Below are 13,273 nucleotides of genomic sequence, written 5' to 3'. Positions count from 1 at the left end.
ACATGGGTCAGCCATGTACACATGTTTCATGACACAGTAAATGAATTATTTCTAGTCTTATGGAAATGCATGACCAAATAAATGAATACAGGGCTGTCTTGAGGACTTTTATTCCACAAGAACCTCCAGTTATGCAGCTCAGGATAGAACTCAAGGAATACCCACACTGACATCTCCAGAAATGGATGGTCCATGAAGTGTGAGGTGACAGACCCTAAAATGAGTTTGTAAAGATATAAATTTCTGATGCCTTCTCTTCTTATAAATATAGAGTTGTTAGGGCCATTTGGCTCCATTATATTTTTTCAGCTGATACTGTAGTATTCAAGAGGTGCTTTTCTTGGGACATTTCCAAGCATTTTCCTAGTCTTGTTCATTGTGCCGATAACCAAGAGCTTGAGTACGTCTACTTACTCTTCACTTTCCTTTCTATCAGGTTAGCATACTGAATACTTACAAAATAATTGCTATAGCTAAGAGCTTACAGTATGTATATTTTTAAAAAAGCACTGTTCATTAAATAATTAATTTCATATTTGCAGAGAAGACAAAAATTGCTTTGAGATGCACACTAGTAACACTGCTCTATCCAAATTTGAAACACAAATCAGAAATCATTTACATTTAGGCTTACATTTTTGATGTGCCAATTTTACTTGATAGAATCACAGCAAGTTTGTCCTGCCAAAGGCTCTTTTTCTCCAAATATTTCTTCATATCTGAGAAGTGCATATATTTATTCAAAAAATATTTTTTTGGATACAATTCAGTATTGCCTGCTGATAAGGAAACTGGATACATTAGTTGTGGTCAGCTCTGTCGGTGATGGGCTACAGCAAGATTTTGCTGTCGGTAACAGAATGGGAGATCAGTTTGCTGTGCATTCAGGCCCATGATAGAACCACCAACCTTGCCAGGGCTTCTGAGTAAGCCTGCCAGTTTTGCAACCTTTAGCCCATGTCCCCTTGAATGCTTTTGAATGGTCTTGAAAAAGGGAGGTGCAAAAAGGAAGTACAATTCAGAGTGCTCTCCACCCCCTCCCTGTGCTTTGTATGTATGTGCTGCAAACATATCATTTTTTTGGAGTTCAGGATGTTGAAGTCCCTAGATCAAGATATCTTTAGGGTTTCTGAAGGTCTGAAGGTGTTAGGAAAGAAAGTGTTCCAGGCCCAATCTTGAGCTTTAGTAGAGTCTAGATTTGTGGCATCAGAGTACCAACCTTCCTGGTATTCTCCCTGTGTGTTAGTGTCCAATCATCCCCTTTTTATCAAGTCACCTGTCATGATGAGTTCGGAACCCAATCTACTCCAGAATGAGCTTTTCTTAATTAATTATATCTAACAACCTTATTTACTAAGAAGGTAACACTTGGAGATATCATTCTTATGACTTTCATAATCTTTGTGTGTGTGTGTATCAAAGAGAAACAGTTCCACTTACAGCACAATCTAAAGTATCTTTTCACTAGTATTTGTGCAACATGATAAAATACAATTATGTCCTTCGCCTACAGCTTATTATTGCTTCCTGCTAAGATATTGTATAGAATGTATGTATCAAATTCTAATCACTGCAACTAAAATTTAATTTAAATTTTAAAAGGAGGGGAAACTGTCATGAAGCTCTGCACTTGTTCACACTACACGTACATTTGTGTATTTCACAATAGGCAGAAGTTTTTGCAGACTGTTTATGTAGGTGCCAAACCAGAAATAATACCCACTTAATAAGCCATCATTATGTCATTGATATCTCCAAATTTCTTTCATAATAAATATTTATCAAAAAGCAGAGAGTCTCTTGCCCATATGTTCTCTCTCACCAGAATTTTTGTCTTTAATCCTAGAGATATGGTTGTAAACACAGCCTTTTATATCAAGGGCAAATCTGTTTCCACACATACCAGAATGTAGTTAATTCCTATCAGGATATCAAATTTCTATAATCTTTAAATACAATAGAAATCAAATCATTTTATCAGTTGATGAAAATTCTCCTCGTATAAAATAACCATAAGTTTGTCTTGTGTAAACCAATTCAATCTGACAGTAGAAGCATTTCACTCTCCAACTACTTTCTTATCTGCCTAATAGTCTGGTAATCTAAACTTCAAATATCAGATTCCTTTAAAAACTATCATATGCTGCTTCTTTATTCTTCAATGATAATAATGACATAATTTAGACTGAAAAGGCTCTGAGCACAGAACTAGCCAAACTCCACGCTGTTGATGCAAAGTGGATCAGATCATGAAGTCATAGATCATGGGGAATATTTGGCACCATCCCCCTGCCAGGGCTCCTGCTGGAAGAAGCTTCCTCTTCATACCTCCCAGTCGGATAGAGACCTTTTGTTGTTCTCAGAACACCACTGACCACTTAGTGCACTATTGAGATACACTGAGTCAAACCTGAAGTCAAGAAATGGTTTGGAATAAAAATTTATACCTAAAAGGGAAGACAGGGAATAGGTGATCCTTTAGGCTGACTTCCTTACAAATGAGATCAGAGATCACTAAGAGGATTGTCTAATAGAGCAAGGAGAAAACACCAGCGTTCGTGACTGTGATCTAGCACACACAGACCCAGATGCACACAAGGGAGGAGGGACAAGCAGGTAACAGAGCTGTCTGAGGCACTGACAGTTCTCTGCTGACTGTTCTTCAAGGTGGCCTGGTTGTTTCTTCTTATAATCCAAAGTATCTACACACACCTCATAAGGAAACATTTTATTTGCATGAAAATGCATCGAGTCCCTTCTGTGAAGTGCTGGGCTCTTGGATGCAGATGTCTAGTCTTTGAGGGAAAGACTAGACAGGAGAAATATTTTGTGAAGTATAAAAGAAAATCAAAGCAAGAGATCACCTAAATGTGCAGAGAGGGGACTCAAGCTGCATTCAGGTCTTGTTTGTGTGTTCTTGAATGACTGTGTCAATGATTTACAAACCTACGATGAGCCAGGGTTCAGGGACTTCTCTCACGTGTCATGTCCCTGTGACCATCACCTGAGGATCACAACACATCCAGGGCGGAATGGGGAACATTGATTAGTAGAATTCTGACATGCCATTGTATTTCCTGTCTAATATTAACTTGAACAAGAAATATGCCATGTGTCATAAGTGTTAAGGTTTATGCTAACATTTATGAGGATATTTTATTTAAGTTTTGGAACTGAAATTTAATTAGGCCATGCTTTGGCTCTATAATTCACCTCTGCTATTTTAGGGCACTAACTTCCCTGAATCTCAGTTTCATCATCTTGAAAATGTAGATAACAACCCTTAAAAACTTGTACATGAAAACCAGAAAACATCATGTACCTTATAACAAGGGACTTAATATGATGTTGGAATATAACTAATCAGTTAGTCTTGCGCCTTTCTTTTTAAATTCTCTTTCCCTTCCACTCTTTTTTATTAATATAGTAACAAATTCTTAAAGTTTATTTTAAATTTTTACATTAAGATCCACATTTCTAACCAAAAATAACAATGTATTTTATCATCCCAAGAGATTCCTTCTTCATCTGACATTCTTTTTCTATATCATATATACCGGTTGACCTTAAATGCAAACCTAAGAGAAATCATTTTCTTGGTGTGTGCCATACAAAAGCTTGCAGATGAAGTGAAATGAAACCACGTTCAGTTGTACTTTTCCTATAATAAGATATTTCTCTTCTGGAGATGAAGCCCAATGATTTAAAATGTAAAGTTAATCTTTTGTTGTGACATAGGTGGAGCCCTTCATTGATGGTCAGTGCCACACTTTTTGTGGCCTTCTGAGCTCTAGTGTTCCTAAGCCTCTTGATCTAAAAATGGGCACAGATGGCATACCAATGTTGCTTAACTGTATAAAACAGATGTAGGAAATATTGACTTCTGAAAAGTGAACAAATACTTTTAAGTAAGTACTTAGAAGATGTCTTAGATTAAAATCAAAGCCTAGCATATTTGGTGTATTAGGAACTTCCCAGAATACATGAGATTGATTGAAATAAGAATCTGCAGCTTTGCTCTGTGTGCATGGCTGGGCAGCAGCACCAACAGGCTACGTCCAAACCATAGACATTCACAGAACCATCACAGGAGAGCTGCCCATCCTTTCTGTTTCCACTACCTCATTCATTCCTTCCCTCCTGGGCTAACATCAGGCAAGACTTTTCTCCATTAGACCGTGGAAATAACACCAGTTCAAATCCCAGAGATCTAAGCACAGAGATCACAACATCTAAGTGAGGCAAGTGCTCCCTTCCCTAACCTCATCTCAGTTGACCTCACGGGTTGTAATTGATATGCTTAATCACTCCCTTTTTGGTCGTGTATTTAGCACTTCAGTTCCTCCCTCTTCCCACTTCATTGCCTATTTCCTATCACCCTCTTTTTGCTGGCTCCTCTTTTTCTACCAGACCTCCTACTGATAAAGTTCTCCATGGATCTGTTTTATCTGTTTCCGTATCCTCTGTTTTCCATCAACCGGATCCAAGGTTTCAGCTTTACATTCATATTGAAAACTTCTCCATTTTTATCTTGACTCAGGCTTCTCCCCTGAACCATACCTTCTCATGTCTATTGGACTTAGCCTCAAGAATGTTTAAGAGACATGCTAAGCTTTACTATGACAAATCTGGACTCTGTCTAAAATTAACTTGAAATCTCTAGATCGCCAAATGGCATCTCCTGCCATCCGGTGACTCTAGCCAAAACCTTATAAATCATATGTGATTCTTCTCTTGCAATCGTTTTCCAAACAAACCCTTCCTGCGACTGCTGTGAACTTGTGCCGGAGTGTCTGACTTCCTTGACTTGCCAGCTTATTTCTTTACACAGAAGTGGATGTATATAGCTGTATTTTCAGGAAATAAATAAGAGAAAATAAAAATCAATACATCATTATTTAATAGCATACATCTAGAAACAACCTCAGTAGGGTAATAGTTAAAATACAATATAGTTATAAAATTTATATAATAATAGAGAAATTTAAATAGCTGAAATCTTAAACTCTTAAGTAAAATATTACACAAACTGGTTCTGTGGTAGGTGCCTCCCTTTCAAATAGAAACCCATTTTTAAAGATGCAAATAAATTGGGCATTGTGGTGTTGTGGGTAAGGATGCCATCTGTGATGTCAGGATCCTACTGTTGCTCATGTGCTGCTTATGTGCTGGCTGCTCCACTCTGATCCGAATTGGCTGACAATGGTCTGAGAAGGCAACAGACGATGGCTCGGGCGATTAGGCTCAGCCCACCACAAGGGAAACCTGGATGAAGCACAACTTCTGCTTACCCCGCTGGGGTATTTATAAATCTGCAAGAGGAAGATCTCGCTCTCTCCCTCTCTGTCTCTCTGTCTCTCTGTAACTCTTTCAAATAAATACATCTTTTTAAAAATTGCTAACAGAAATACATAAATAGTGAGGTGATATGATAGTACTTTGCTGGGTTGTCTTTCTTTTATTTCAAGCTTTATTTGTTGTGAGTATGTAATAAAAGTATTTACCCAAGAGAGTTTTAATTAAATTTTATCTTATTTAAATGAAAGATATTAATTAAAATTATATATCATATTAGATTTCATTAATTATATTGAATGAAACTATTAATGTAAGATATTAAAGGTACTCCAAATATTTTAGTAAATGTTCATGTCATCATTATGTAATATTAAATATTTTATCACTTTTGCCTTGTCTTTTCTCCTGTTATCTATTTTTAAAAAACAACATTCAGAGCTTTAAATATATTAATTGGGGCCTGGCGGCATGGCCTAACTGCTAAAGTCCTCGCCTTGAACACACTGGGATCCCATATGGGCACCAGTTTTAATCCCCGCAGCTCCACTTTCCATCCAAGCTCCCTGCTTGTGGCCTGGGAAAGCAGTCGAGGACGGCCCAAAGCTTTGGGACCCTGCACCCACGTGGGAGACCCAGAAGAAGTTCCTGGATCCAGGCTTTGGATCAGCATGGCATCGGCCCTTGCACTCACTTGGGGAGTGAATTATTGGATGGAAGATCTTCCTCTCTGTCTCTCCTCCTCTCTGTATATCTGACTTTCCAATAAATAAATCTTTAAAAAAAGTACATTAATCAAAAATTTTAATTAATTCTCAGCAATAATAAAAATATCCAGACTGTCTCTGTAATTAGATAGCTATCTCTTTTTGGTAATTTCAATGAAACTTTTCTTTCAAGTCTTGATTCAATAGAAGCTTTTTACCTCATCTTTTAATGATCCATTTTCTTATCCACTACCACAATTATTTTCTAATACTTACCTCTGTATGTCCTAACTGTTCCCTCTCACCAGATAGCCTTATTTTCAGTTTCAATGAGAAAATGAAGATCATTAGTCACAATATTGGTCTCTATCACCAAGAACCCGTATGCATGAGATGTGCATCAATCCTTTTATCTGAATCCTGCATCCATCTGTTCCATGTGATTGATCCCTGGGTTGTAGATTAATCCATGTTTTGGAATATCATAATTATTGTAGCCTCAACATTTATCAATGCTTGTGTTTTTACTCATTTTTTTGATGACTATTATAAAAGAAGGTAAAAATTTCTTTTTGAGTTAAAAGCTAACCTGTGTGCCATCTTTTCATTTTGTGCCAATATTTGTTCTTATCCTTCTTTCGATCTTTTCCTTGTGATTGTGCTTCTCTCTCTTTCCCTGAAATAGCCAAGCCCTTCTTACTCCTAAAAATGGACAAATGACAGTCACGCGTAAAAGCTTGAGAGCTAATCTTCATCTATTGAAATATGTGAATAGAGAAACTGACTGGTTTTACCAAGAAATCCAAAGCATGGAAATAAATGCATAAAGATAAAGCTGAAGACTCTGTTCTTGATTGACTACCAGGCATACCACTTGAAACCCATTTGGATCTTGATTTCAACCAACCAGTTGTAAAAAAAAAAAAAGACTTCCTTTTTCTGATTGAGGAGAAGAATTTGAATATGGTTTCCTAATTTTGTATAATAGTTATTGCTAATTTTATAATGTATAATAATGATAGCTTATTTATATAAAAAATATTATTTTAAGAGAAGAATATGGGATGAAACGTATGGAATTTCCATAAAAATAATTCAGGAAAGCAGAACAAGAGAAATAACAAATGTAGTAAGTGAAGCAATATGATTGTTGATAATTGTTTAATCTGAGTGTATCATGATGATTCAATTTTACTATTTTTTCCTATTTTTGTATATGTCTATATTTTTTCCTTCTAAACCTTGCTTAAAAAAATATGAACAAATTCCTTTTACCTCATTTCCCTTCAAGGTTCATTCTCATCTCTCTTCCCCCCACCCTTTCTCTTGACATTTTCAGAAATAGCTGCCTGGCTAACCACCTCCACTTCCTTGTTTACCCACTGCAATCTTTCATGCATACGGTTTTCCTGACACTGCTCTACAAAGGCTTCTTGGACCTCCATCATCTTTGTTTTGTTCCTCACCCCACCACCAGAGCACAGAGGCTTTTATACTCACAGAAAGGAAGGAGACAGGAAGTGAAGTAGCAAACAAGCATGGGCTCTCTTAAAAGAAGTGCCTGTCAGGTAACTAGCTTTCTTTGCTCACAGACCAAAGATCTGAAAGGAGGACAGGGTAAGACTTCCAAAGACAAGGTTATTAGTTAGGAGGACCACACATCCTTCATTGGAACGAAAGATAAATGGCTTCTCTAGGCTTGCCAACTAATCTACCACGTAGAGCAAGTAGAGGAAGTTACGTCCTGCAGAATACTCATGAGAATAAAACAGGCCTTCACATCAAGATTTAGTTCTAACAAATTATCTCCGTGGCCTGCTATAAATAGCTCCAGGTGCTCACTCATGGTGCAAGTTCACTGTATTTTTTTTTCACTTGATCTATCTCTTACTCCTTCTTTTTCTTCTCTTCCTCCTGCTGTTACTTCTTCATTACTGTTATTGTTTACTATTACATGGTATTGCAGGTACAGGGATTCCCCCCTCAACTTCTCCTTCCTCCCTTCCCATTCAACCCCTCCCACTATTTTCCCACATATTTATCACAATAGTATAATCCTTCAGCAACAATCACAAGTACAACATTCCACTGTTTACTTAAATGGTACTATGGTAGGCAATGGTAGAAAATCTAGTATCATATTGTCTAGGTATATTTGACAGTTTCATTGGGTGTCTTCACTTTCCAATATACTTCAATATACTCCATTTTTCAGTTCATCTATGAGTGTACATGCATGTACATGTTGACCCATATATGTATTTGTTTTGTCTTTTGCATGAATGTTCCTTATATCAGAGAGAATATATGGTATTTGTCCTCTTGGGATTGGTTCATTTCCATAGTTTATTTATCCATTTAATTTTCAATGGGTATCTGGGTTTTTTGCATGGCTTTGCATTGTGGATTATGTTGCTATAAATATAAGGTTGCAGGTTGCTTTCTCATATGCAGACTTTACCGCTTATAGATATATTCCCAGGAGTGGGCTAGCTGGGTCATATGGTAGATGCATTACAGTTGTCTGAGTGCTCTCCATACTGACTTTTATAGTGGTTGCACTAGCCTCCCAACAGTGGACTAGGGTGCTTTCTCATCCCTATCCATACCAGCAGGTGTTGTTAGTAGAGTTCTGAATGTAGGCCATTCTCATTGCAGTTAGGTGGTACCTCAATGCTGTTTTTATTTGTATTTCCCTAATACCTAGGGAACCTGATCGTTTTTTCATATATGTATTAGCTATTTGAATTTGTTCATTTGAGAAATGTCTCTCATTAGCTTTGTCCATTTATTCACAGGGTTGTTCGTTTTGCTGTCACTAAGTTTCTGAAGTCCTTTGTAAATCCTGGATATTAGAACCGTATTGGTTGTGTAGTGTGCAAAGATTTTCTCCCATTCTGTTGTTGCTTCCTTGCTTTAATGATCATTCAATTTGCTAAACAGAGCTTTTTGATTTAATGTAGTGCCATTTGTTTATTTTAACTTTGCTTATTCTTTTGGTGACTTTTCTAAGTCTTTGCCAGTGCCCGTATGCTATAGAGTTCTTCCTATGCTTCTCTCTAATAGTTTGATAATTTCTGGGTGCAGGTTTAGGTCTTTGGTCCATTTAGAACTTATTTTCTATAAGGTGACATGTGAGGGGTCTGTCTTGCTTTTTATGTATGCAAGTTGCTATCCAATTATCCCAACATCATTTGTTGAAAACACCAACCTTTTCTCCTGGGTTGTTTTCAGTATTCTTGTTGAAGATTAGTTGGCTGTACCTGTATGGGCTTCCTTCTGGGGTCTCTGCTTTGTTCCATTGATCTTCTTCTCTGTTTCTGTATTGGTACCAGGCTTTTTTTGATGATCACAGCCATGTAGTATGTCTTGAAGTTTGGAATTGTGATTCCTCCAACTTGATTTTTATTCTTCAAGATAGCTTTAGCTATTCATGGTCTTTTCTGTTTCCAGATGAATTTTCCTATAATCTTTTCTATTTATGAAAAGAATGCTCTTGGGATTTTGATCAGGATCACATTTAATCTGTATGTTACTTTCAGTACTATGGACATTCGTTGATGTTGAGCCTACCAATCCAAGAACATGATAAATTTCTCCATTTTTCTCCCATTTCTTTTTTCAGCGTTTGTAATTGTCAGCATTTATGTCTTCCACTTCTTTGGTTAGGTTTATTCCGAGGTATTTAAGGCCCTTCTCTGCTATCTCTGCTATTTTGAATGGGACTGTACTTACAAGTTCTTTCTCAGCCAAAGAATGAAAAAGAGTTGCTTATCTATATTAGGGCCATCAATTTATGTTCATCATTTTTTTTCCAGCAATTCAACTTTTGAATTTTTACTCAAAAGAGTTTCAGAGAGAAATCTGTACTCCTATGCTCACTGTCGCCTTGACTACAATAGTCAAGAGGTGAAGGGCACCCAAATGTCCATCGACAAAGTGATGTGGTATAAACTCACGATGGAAATAACACTCAGCCTTGAAAAGGGAGGAAAGCCTGACATATGGCATAAGGTGGATAAGCATCAAGAATATTCTGCCAAGTATATGGTCATCGATTTTGTACCCTGCCAAATCTTCTTAGGAGTTCCAATAGTTTCTTCATTGAGTCTTTTGGTTTTCCTGTGTAGAGAATCATGTTGTTTAAGAATCAGGATAATTGGGCCCGGCGCGGTGGCGCAAGTGGTTGGAGGTCCTCGCCTTGCACGCCCGGGATCCCATATGGGCGCCGGTTCTAATCCCGGCAGCCCCGCTTCCCTTCCAGCTCCCTGCCTGTGGCCTGGGAAAGCAGTCGAGGACGGCCCAAAGCTTTGGGACCCTGCACCCGCGTGGGAGACCTGGAAGAGGCTCCTGGCTTCGGATTGGCATAGTATCGACCCGTTGCGCTCACTTGGGGAGTGAATCATTGGACGGAAGATCTTCCTCTGTCTCTCCTCTCTGTATATCTGCCTTTCCAATAAAAAAATAATAAAAATAAATCTTTTTTTTTAAAAAAAAGAATCAGGATAATTTAATAATTTTATTTCCTCTGTTCCTCTTTTCCAATTTGAATTCATTTTCCCCTTAATAGCTCTAGCAAGGATTTCTAGTATTATGTTGAAGAGCAGTGGTGAAAGCGATTATCCCTTTTTCATTCCAGATCTTAGTGAAAAAGTTTCCATTCATTCCCAGTTTAATGTGATGCTGTCACTGGGGTTTTCATATATTGCTTTGATTGTGTTATGGAAAGTCAGCAGCACCTGTCACATGGATTGTTTTCTTTCCTCTTCTTCCCAGAATCTGCTGGAAATTAGGTCTGGGGACAACCCAGACCTATTTAGGGTGCATCCCAGAGGATGCAAGTTGGAATTATTTTTCTGGCATGACTATTGCAATGTGTTGAGCTGGAAGGGAGCCTTCTCCCGCTTAGTGCATGCACAAATGTTGTCCTTCCTCCCACGATCTTTTCTGCAGAAATCAAAATGCTGTCTGATGTGCACTGGTGTGGGTTTGGGCTGTGAAATATACCCAATAGGGCTCAACCACTCTGATCAGATTTTAAAAATCAATGGGACCTATGATACTATGGCTGGATTCACTACTGCATTCCTGGTGATCTCCCCTTGCAACTTTAGCTCTGGCTGAGCTCCGCCATTGCCTCTGGCCTATGTTTACTGTCTCTGTTGCTTCTTTGTGTCCACAGGTCTCCAGGTGTCCCTCTGATGTCAGCTTGCCCTCTCCTATTTCCTACGACTGTGCCCTCTCTGCTTCTCCTCTGTTAATCCTCCATCCACTTTAATGTGTCTTCACCATACCTTGCCATATCGCATCCCTTCTCAGCGTATTCTGTCCCCATCTCTCATGATATTCTCTGGACCTTTGCACACATGATTCTCTGACTTCTGCCACCTCTGCTCCATTCTCTTCTTAGGCCAGCAGCACTTAAAGAGCTTGTCATGACTATTAAGTTCTGTTTCTAAAGTACACCAATCTCTTTGGTAACCTGCCCTCCCTTTCCATGTACAACACATTTTTATCTTTTAATAACAGTGACTTTACAGGGTTTGAGTTGTTATGAAGTCTGTCCCCATTTGAGTATAGGTTTAATAAGGGAGAGAATGTTTTAATTTTTCCCTTCAATAATCTTTCCTGTTTTGCAAGTAGTAAGCTCTTAATTAGTCCTGGATCAATGTCCCAACATGCAAGCATCAGAAATTGTTTGGTTTCTCTCTTACCTCAGCTTTCCTTGTCTCTTTTTTTATGAACCACTTTTCCCCTGTTCCTTTTCCTTTCAGTTCTGAACCTGCATATCATGGAACCTCATGAACTTTGAGGTTGAAAGTGAAGTTAATATTCTTCTAAATCCTGGTTGCTTTGTTAAAACACAATCACCTCTCCTTCCACAGGTAAAGCTCGTTGTTTTTAGTATAATTTGTTGAGCTGGTTTCCTGTTCGTTTTCCAACCAATAGAGTTTAAAGCTTGTCTTTTACTGTTCTTACTTCACTGCTATCATATCAATGACGTCAGTGATTAGGATAAGCAACTTCATAGTCCCTTAATTTTTTTTTTAAGATTTATTTATTTTTATTGGAAAGGTGCATATACAGAGAAAAGGAGAGACAGAGAGGAAGATCTTCCATCCAATGATTCACTCCCCAAGTGGCCGCAATGGCTGGAGCTGAGCCAATCTAAAGCCAGAAGCCAGGAGCTCTTCCAGGTCTCCCACGTGGGTGCAGGGTCCCAAGGCTTTGGGCTGTCCTTAACTGCTTTCCTAGGCCTCAAGCAGGGAGCTGGATGGGAAGTAGAGCTGCCGGGAATAGAACCGGCGCCCATATGGGATCCTGGGCGTGCAAGGCTAGGACTTCAACCACTATGCTATTGCGCTGGGCCCATAGTCCCTTAATTTTTAAAAAGGATTTATTGATTTTTGTTGGAAGGTCAGATGAGAGACAAAGAAGAACTTCTGACTGCTGGTTCACTCCCAAGTAACTGCAATGGCCGGGGCTGTACCTATCCAAAGCCAGGAGCCCATAGCCTCCTCAGGGTCTCCCATGTAGGTGCAGGGTCCCTTCCCAGGCCACATGTATGGAGCTGGATGGGAAGTATGGCTGCTGGGATTAGAATCAGAGCCCACATGGGATCCCAGCACATTCAAGTTGAGGACTTTAGTTGTTAGGCTATCGCACCACTCCCCATGGTCCCTTAATCTTTACTTCAAGTCTATACCTACTCTCTGAAACTTGTCAGTAAACCAGACTGATTCAAGCAAGAAATGTTTAAACCCAAAATTCTGCCATGACCAAAATCTGCAATGTGTCCAATCCTTATCTTCAGTAAAATTTAGGAGTTATTTTTTTTTTTAAAGATTTATTTTTATTATTTTTTATTGGAAAGGCGGATATACAGAGAGGAGAGACAGAGAGGAAGATCTTCCGTCCGATGATTCACTCCCCAAGTGAGCGCAACGGGTCGATACTATGCCAATCCGAAGCCAGGAGCCTCTTCCAGGTCTCCCACGCGGGTGCAGGGTCCCAAAGCTTTGGGCCGTCCTCGACTGCTTTCCCAGGCCACAGGCAGGGAGCTGGAAGGGAAGCGGGGCTGCCGGGATAAGAACCGGCGCCCATATGGGATCCCGGGCGTGCAAGGCGAGGACTTAACCACTTGCGCCACCGCGCCGGGCCCAGGAGTTATTTTTGGTCTTCATTTTACCTGACCAGTTTATTACCTTAGACAGTGTTGCCACTTTTTTTTTCTAAGAAAAATTCTTAACTCCTCTTTCATGAAAATCATC

The sequence above is a fragment of the Ochotona curzoniae genome, unplaced genomic scaffold, assembly GCF_017591425.1.
Source record: "Ochotona curzoniae isolate NIBS_2020 unplaced genomic scaffold, NIBS_Ocur_1.0 contig_1071, whole genome shotgun sequence".
NCBI classification, from domain to species: domain Eukaryota; kingdom Metazoa; phylum Chordata; class Mammalia; order Lagomorpha; family Ochotonidae; genus Ochotona; species Ochotona curzoniae.
This window is presented reverse-complemented; position numbering follows the sequence as displayed.